We start from the raw sequence: 7,172 nt of genomic DNA, 5'->3' as shown, positions 1-7,172 counted from the left end.
TCGGATTAGACTTTCTCTGGCAATATGGTGATTGCTGCACTGGGTTTCTTCTTCAGTTCTATCCTACTGTGAAGAAATCATAGTTGAGGTAAAACTCCATGCTGTAGTTTTTATCGTAGTTTTTTCCCCTTGCATTGTTCTTCTTTGAATGGTTTTAATTTTCTGTATGTGTGTGTGTTTAATAATAAAGTTATTTAAAAAACCTCCCCCAAACTCCATGCTGTCTTTGCAGTTTAGAACAGCCATTGGCTTTTCTTGGGGTTAATGTTGTTGGTCCATCTGTTATTTCAACCTGAAGCAGCAGATTCTTCCTGCCTTATCTCTTCCTGGGGGATTAATCTCATCTTTGATCAGGATGGTTGGTTGGTAGTCAGCTCTGCAGCCCTGTGTTGAGTGGAACCAAGGTGTGGCGCCAAATAGGAGTTGATAGTTTGGTGTACCAATGGCTCCTCCTTGTGGTGCACAACTCCATTTTTTTCTGTGATTTCATTCTTTGACTTTGTGAGTCAATGGGTTTGATTTCTATGGTGACAGTTGTTTCAATAGTACAGCCAAGGGCTGGGCTGAATAGCCTTGTATCTTTGCATGGGTATTTTATAAGTCACTGGGCCCAAAGAATCAGCTCCCTGAGACTGGGAAGCAATGCACTTTCCTTCACTTGACCAGGCTGAGTGGTCTAATTAAAAATGGCATGAGCGGGCATGATGGGAGGAAGCAAATTCCTTCACTTTGTGTCAATCAAGGGAGCTGTTTAGAATGAGTCTTATGCTTGCAGTTTCCCATAAGTTTAACATTTTATAGAGACCCAGAGAAGGGTGAACAGAAAGCAATTATCTAAGAACTTAAAAAGCTATATGAATACAAAAGAAGAGGTTAAATAAAATGTTCTTTCATTGCTTTGATAATGGAGGATCCATTTCAATACCCTGACATGGAGATTTATACATAAGAAAGAAGGTGCATTGATTTAGTACACACCAGAAGGATTTTGTTGTTGTTTTAAGCTCCTTAACATTCCCAAGAAAGCAAGAAAGATACCTACCACTGCTGGTTCAAATGTCCTTTTTTTTTTCTACCACGGATCGAACTTGGGTCCTTGCACTTGCAAGGCAGGTGGCAGAACCACTGAGCTAAATCCTAGCCCTCAAATGCCTTTTTTACAAAAACTCTTGCTTAGCCCTGGGTCAGTGAACAAAAACATTTAAAGGACACAGAGTCTTTAGGCATTTCCCAGTTAACTTCAGATACAGGAAGTCCTTTCTAGGTGGCTTTGGTAACTTTGGTAAAAACTCACAGATATGGTATAGGGGAATATCCTGCCTTCTATCTATACATGGTGTCTACCCCTCCAGCTCTTTCAAGAGTGAAGATTACAGGAGATGAGGCACTTTATTAACTAAATTACACTAATTAATTTATTTGTCATCAGAACTATAGGGCATCATGGTGTTGAGGGACATGCACATTTAGAATGAAGGAAGAGCCTGAAACCTAGGCTATTATTTAAACCTAGTAAATAAATCTCTAATAGCAAAATTCCAAGTAACTGTAAAATGAGGATATTAATAGTAGTTACCTTATAGAATTATTGTGTGGAGTAAGTGAATAAATCACTTAGAGAACAGTGTGTAGAAGAAAGTAAACACTTTTTTTTTTTTTTTTTTGGTACCAGGGATAGAACTCAGGTCCTTGCACTTGCACAGCAGGTGGCGAAACCACTGAGCTAAATCCCCGGCCCCAGAAAGTAAACACTCTTGAAATTACTTGTTGTCTTGTTTTGTTGTTATTATTACTACTGTTATTTTCTCTTATCTACCCAAGAGACATATTTGGTAAGAAGTAGAATGGCTTGTAGCTTAACAACTTCCCATAAAACTATCCTTAACTTCAGCCTCTAAATTCCAGCTTTGTCCAGATACCTGAACAAATGCAGCCACTGAGCTAAAACATTAATCTACCCTGAAATCTTCCTCCTTTGAATTCATCCTTGAATATTCCATGAAGTACAAAATTCATTCAATGACTGAATGAGTGAATAAGCTATAGGTAAAAAGGAAACAACTATACTATGCAAGGTTCCATATGGGCTGTCTAAATTATTGGACATAATTTGATAGTTAATAACAGACACTCAAATCAGCAGGATACCAACCAGGATATAAAGCGAGCAGAAAAGAGTACAGGAGTATGGGAGTGACAAGGAGGGAGAGGTGACTTCTCCAGTTTGGTAGGGAGGGCTTTGGGAGATGGGGGAGGGGAAGAGTATGCTGAGCCTTTCTTGGGAATCCTTGGGTTTTTTTGTGTTACCAGAAAGCAGCTGCTGCTCAATTGCAGAGTCAGGGGCACAGTGGGGCCGAAGTGTCAGTTTCACATGTCCACCTGTAGAATCTGAAACCTCCAGATCACCCAGACTTCCTGAACCTTCCAGTTGTACTGACTGAAAGTTTCTGAAAAATACTACATGAAGAGCAAAGGAAGTAATCATAGGTTTGCTGAGCCAGAGAAATGGCTATATTCTTGGAAGTATGCAGCTGTTGCATAGTTTTCTTAGTCCCTCCCGAGCCAAGCAGAGAAATGTATTAAAAATTTGTGTTTGTGTGTATTTATGTGTATGCATGCACACAGTCATGAGAGAGAGAGAGAGAGAGAGAGAGAGAGAGAGAGAGAGAGAGAGAGAGAGAGAGATTGCTTTATATTGCAAGGAAGATAGATGAGGGTTACCTCTGAGTGAGCAATGTTAGTGTTTAACAGCAGAAAGTCAATGTTATGTTGTCTGTGGAATAATGTATTTACAAATAATTTGCATAAGACAATAAGTAAATGTTAGATTTAGCCCCCAAACAGAAAAAAGAAAAGTAACTGTGGGATGATGGGTATGTTAAATCCTTTGACTGCAGTAGTGACTGCTTACTGTGCATATTTATATGAAAATAAATATAATCAAGGATCATATTGTACACCTTAAATATGTACAATAAAAACAAACCCCCTATAATTTGGGTCAGCTGTCATTTTTGTGTACAAGTTAACTCTAATTTTCATCCTAAATCTGATTAACAATCTTTGAAATTCAAGGGGCCAGCTACACAGAATCCTAAACAGTAATCTAAGTCTCAAAAGCTAATTTGTCAAAAGCACTTACTGAAGTAAAACTGAAGAGACTTTGTTGGTCAATGGAAGAGCTGGCAGATGAAATTTTAAGCAGTGAAATTCATAGTAAGAGGGAGATTTGGGACTTTTGCACTATATTTGATGAACATTAAGTGGTGTATGTGAACAAAGTTTAAGAATCTGGTAAATCCAGAACTGTAACACTTTCCAGGTCTAAAGCTTCTTGGGCCCTGCTTCTATTGCCTTCATGGACGATTTTGTTATTTGACTTGACTACAAAGATGGGCATTCACTCACCATGGGATATGCCTTTTCTTTTTCTTTATGAAATTCCTTTATTGGTACATTATAGGTATACAACACAATTACATTTCTCATTGGGAATTGTACCTTTACATAATGCATCTTGGTTCTTATTTTTTCCCCATTCCCAGCCCTCTCTTCACCTCCTCCACCCTTCCCTATTTACAAAGACTTTATTTCCATTTTTTCCATTTCTCAGCATTTTTCCTTTCCCTTCTTTCCTTTCCCCTGCCCCTCCCACTACCCCTAACCCTTTGGACATTTTCTTCCTATTTTGCATTATCAATTATTCATTCTAATCATTGGTACATTTTAGGTATACAATATAATGACATTCATCATTGGAAATTTGTACCTTTACATAATCTCTCTTGGTTCTTATTTTTCACCCTTGCCCATTCCTCCCTTCAACCCCTCCAGTCCTCCCTATTTACAAAGATTTTGTTCCTATTTTTCCATTTTCTCATATGAATCCCATTCCCTTCTATCCTTTCCCCTACCCCTCCCACTTCCTTCCCCTTTGCCTCTTTTCTTCCTATTTCACATTACCTATTATACATTTAGTCCTTATTTACACTTTCAGTTTCTCACACCAGAGAAACTATTCAGTATTTATTTATTTATTTATATTTTTATTTTCTTTTTGTATTAAATTCTTTTATTGGTACATTGTAGGTACACAACACAATTACATTTCTCATTGGGAATTGTACCTTTACATAATGCATCTTGGTTCTTATTTTTGCCCCATTCCTAGCCCTCCCTTCACACCCTCCACCCTTCCCTATTTACAAAGACTTTATTTCCATTTTTTCCATTTCTCAGCATTTTTCCTTTCCCTTCTTTCCTTTCCCCTGCCCCTCCCACTACCCCTACCCCTTTGGACCTTTTCTTCCTATTTTACATTATCGATTATTCATTCTAATCATTGGTACATTTTAGGTATACAATATAATGACATTCATCATTGGAAATTTGCACCTTTACATAATCTCTCTTGGTTCTTATTTTTCACCCTTGCCCAGCCCTCCCTTCAACCCCTCCATGCCTCCCTATTTACAAAGATTTTGTTCCTGTTTTTCCATTTTCTCATATTAATCCCATTCCCTTCTATCCTTTCCTCTATCCCTCCCACTTCCTTCCCCTTTGCCCCTTTTCTTCCTATTTCACATTACCTATTATACATTTGAGTCCTTATTTACACTTTCAGTTTCTCACACCAGAGAAACTATTCAGTATTTATACATGTGTGTCCTATTTATTTCACTTAAGAGTATCGCCTCAATGTGCATCCACTTAGCTATAAATGTCTCTAATTTCTCATTTTTGATAGCTGAGTAGTACTCCATTTTATAAAAAAACCACATTTTCTTTATCCAGTCTCCAGTTGATTAGCCATCACAAATTGTGCTGCTATGAACATGGGCACACATATATCACTGTGGTATGATTCTTTTAATCCTTTGGGGAAGATCCCCAGCAGTGGAATAGCAGGGTCAAATGGGACTTCCAGTCCTAGTTCTTTGAGGTATCTCCATACTGATTTCCACAGTGCTTGCACCAGTCTACACTCCCACCAGCAGTGGAGCAGGGTTCCTCTTTCCCCACAGCCCCACCAGCATTTGTTATTGGTTGATTTCATGATAGCAGCCATTCTTTATGGAGTGAGGGGGAATCTCAGCATTGCTTTCATTTGCATCTCTTGAATGACCAGTGATGTGGAACATTTTTTCATGTATTTATTTGCTATTTCTACTTCTTTGTCTGAGAAATGTCTGTTCATTTCAGATGCCCATTTTTTGATTGGGTCTTTAAATTTGAGAGGTCTGATCTTTTTAAGTTCTTTATAGATTCAAGATAGTAGATCTTTGTCTGAGGAAGAGCAGGTGAAGAATTTTTCCCACATTGTGGGTTGTCTCTTCACACTGCTGGTGGTTTCTCTTGCTGTGCAGAAGTCTTTTAATAAGAAGAGATCCCATTTGTTGATTGTTTGTGCTAGTTCATGGGCAACTGAGGTTTTGTTCATAAAATCTTTTCCTACACCAATGTCTTCAAGGGTTCTACCTAACCTCTGTCCCAACTTGTTCAGAGTTTCTATTTTAATATTTAGATCTTTAATCCATTTTGATTTTAGTTTAGTGCATGGTGAGAGATATAGGTCTAGTTTTAATCTTTGGCAAGTTGAAGCCCAATTTTTCCAGCACCATTTATTAAAGAGGCTATCTTTCCTCCAGTGAGGGTGTTTGGCTCCTTTATTGAAGATGAGATGGCTGAGTGTATCTGGCATTGTTTCTGCATCTTCTAATGTGTTCCACTGGTCCTCAAGTCTGTTTCTTTGCCAGTACCATGCTGTCTTTATCACAGTAGCTTTGTAGTAGAGTTGCAGGTTGGGGATTGTGATACCCCCTGCCATGTCTCTGTTACCTAGAATTGCTTTTGCTATTCTGGGTCTCTTCTTGTTCCAAATGAATTTTTGCATTGTTTTCTCAAGGTCTATGAAGTATGCTGCTGGGATCTCAATTGGAATTGCATTAAATCTATAGAGCAGTTTTGGAAGTATGGCCATTTTCACTCTATTAATCCTTCCTACCCAGGAGCAGGGGATGTCTGTCCATTTTCTGATATCATCTTCAATCTGTCTTTTCAGAGTGCCATAGTTTTCAGAGAAGAGGTCTTTGATTTCTTTCATTAGGTTGATTCCTAGGTATTTCAGTTTTTTGGATGCTATTGTGAAAGGAATTATTTGGCCTATTTCTCTCTCAGTGAGTCTGTCATTAGTGTAGAGGAAAGCTATTGATTTTTGTGTGTTGACCTTGTAACCAGCTACTTGACTGAATTTGGTTATTAAGTCTAGAAGACTTTTGGTGGAGTTCTTGGGGTCTTCTGTATAGAGTATCATGTCATCTGCAAATAATGACAATTTGACTTCTTCATTTCCTATCTTTATTCCTTTTATTTCCTTCTCTTGTCTAATTGCCATGGCTAATGTTTCCAGAACTATATTGAACAAGAGTGGTGATAGTGGACATCCTTGTCTTGTTCCTGATTTGAGTGTGAAGGATTTCCTTTTTTGACCATTTAGTATGATATTGGCTGTTGGTGTTTCATAGATGGCTTCTATCAGTTTGAGGTAGAGACCATCTATTCCAATTTTTTGTAGGGTTTTTATCCTAAATGCATGTTGGATTTTGTCAAATGCTTTTTCTGCATCTATGGAGATAATCATATGGTTTTTGTCCTTGGCTCTATTGATATAGTGTATTACATTGATTGATTTGCATATATTGAACCATCCCTGCATCCCTGGGATAAATCCCACTTGATCAGGATGTATGATCTTCTTGATGATCTTCTGCATTCTGCTTGCCATTATCTTATTAAGGATTTTTGCATCTATGTTCATTAGTGAGATTGGCCTATAGTTCTCTTTTTCAGTTGGGTCTTTCTCTGCTTTGTGGATCAAGGTGATGCTTGCTTCCAGGAATGAATTTGGGAGTATGGGTTCCCTTTCAATTTCACTGAAGAGTTTCAACAGTAGTGGCAGCAGTTCCTCTCTAAATGTCTTGTAGAATTCAGCAGTGAAGCCATCAGGGCCTGGGCTTTTCTTAGTTGATAAGTTTTTAATTGCATTTTCAATTTCTTTTTTTTTGGTACCGGGAATCAAACTCGGGTCCTTATGCTTTCTAGGCAGGCGGCAGAACCACTGAGCTAAACCCCCGGCCCAACATTTTCAATTTCATTGGTTGATATTGGGTTGT

This window comes from Heterocephalus glaber, unplaced genomic scaffold (assembly GCF_053883595.1).
Source record: "Heterocephalus glaber isolate CG9 unplaced genomic scaffold, H.glaber_assembly_v1.0 deba00001538, whole genome shotgun sequence".
Taxonomy (NCBI): domain Eukaryota; kingdom Metazoa; phylum Chordata; class Mammalia; order Rodentia; family Bathyergidae; genus Heterocephalus; species Heterocephalus glaber.
Note: the sequence above shows the minus strand (reverse complement) of the source record.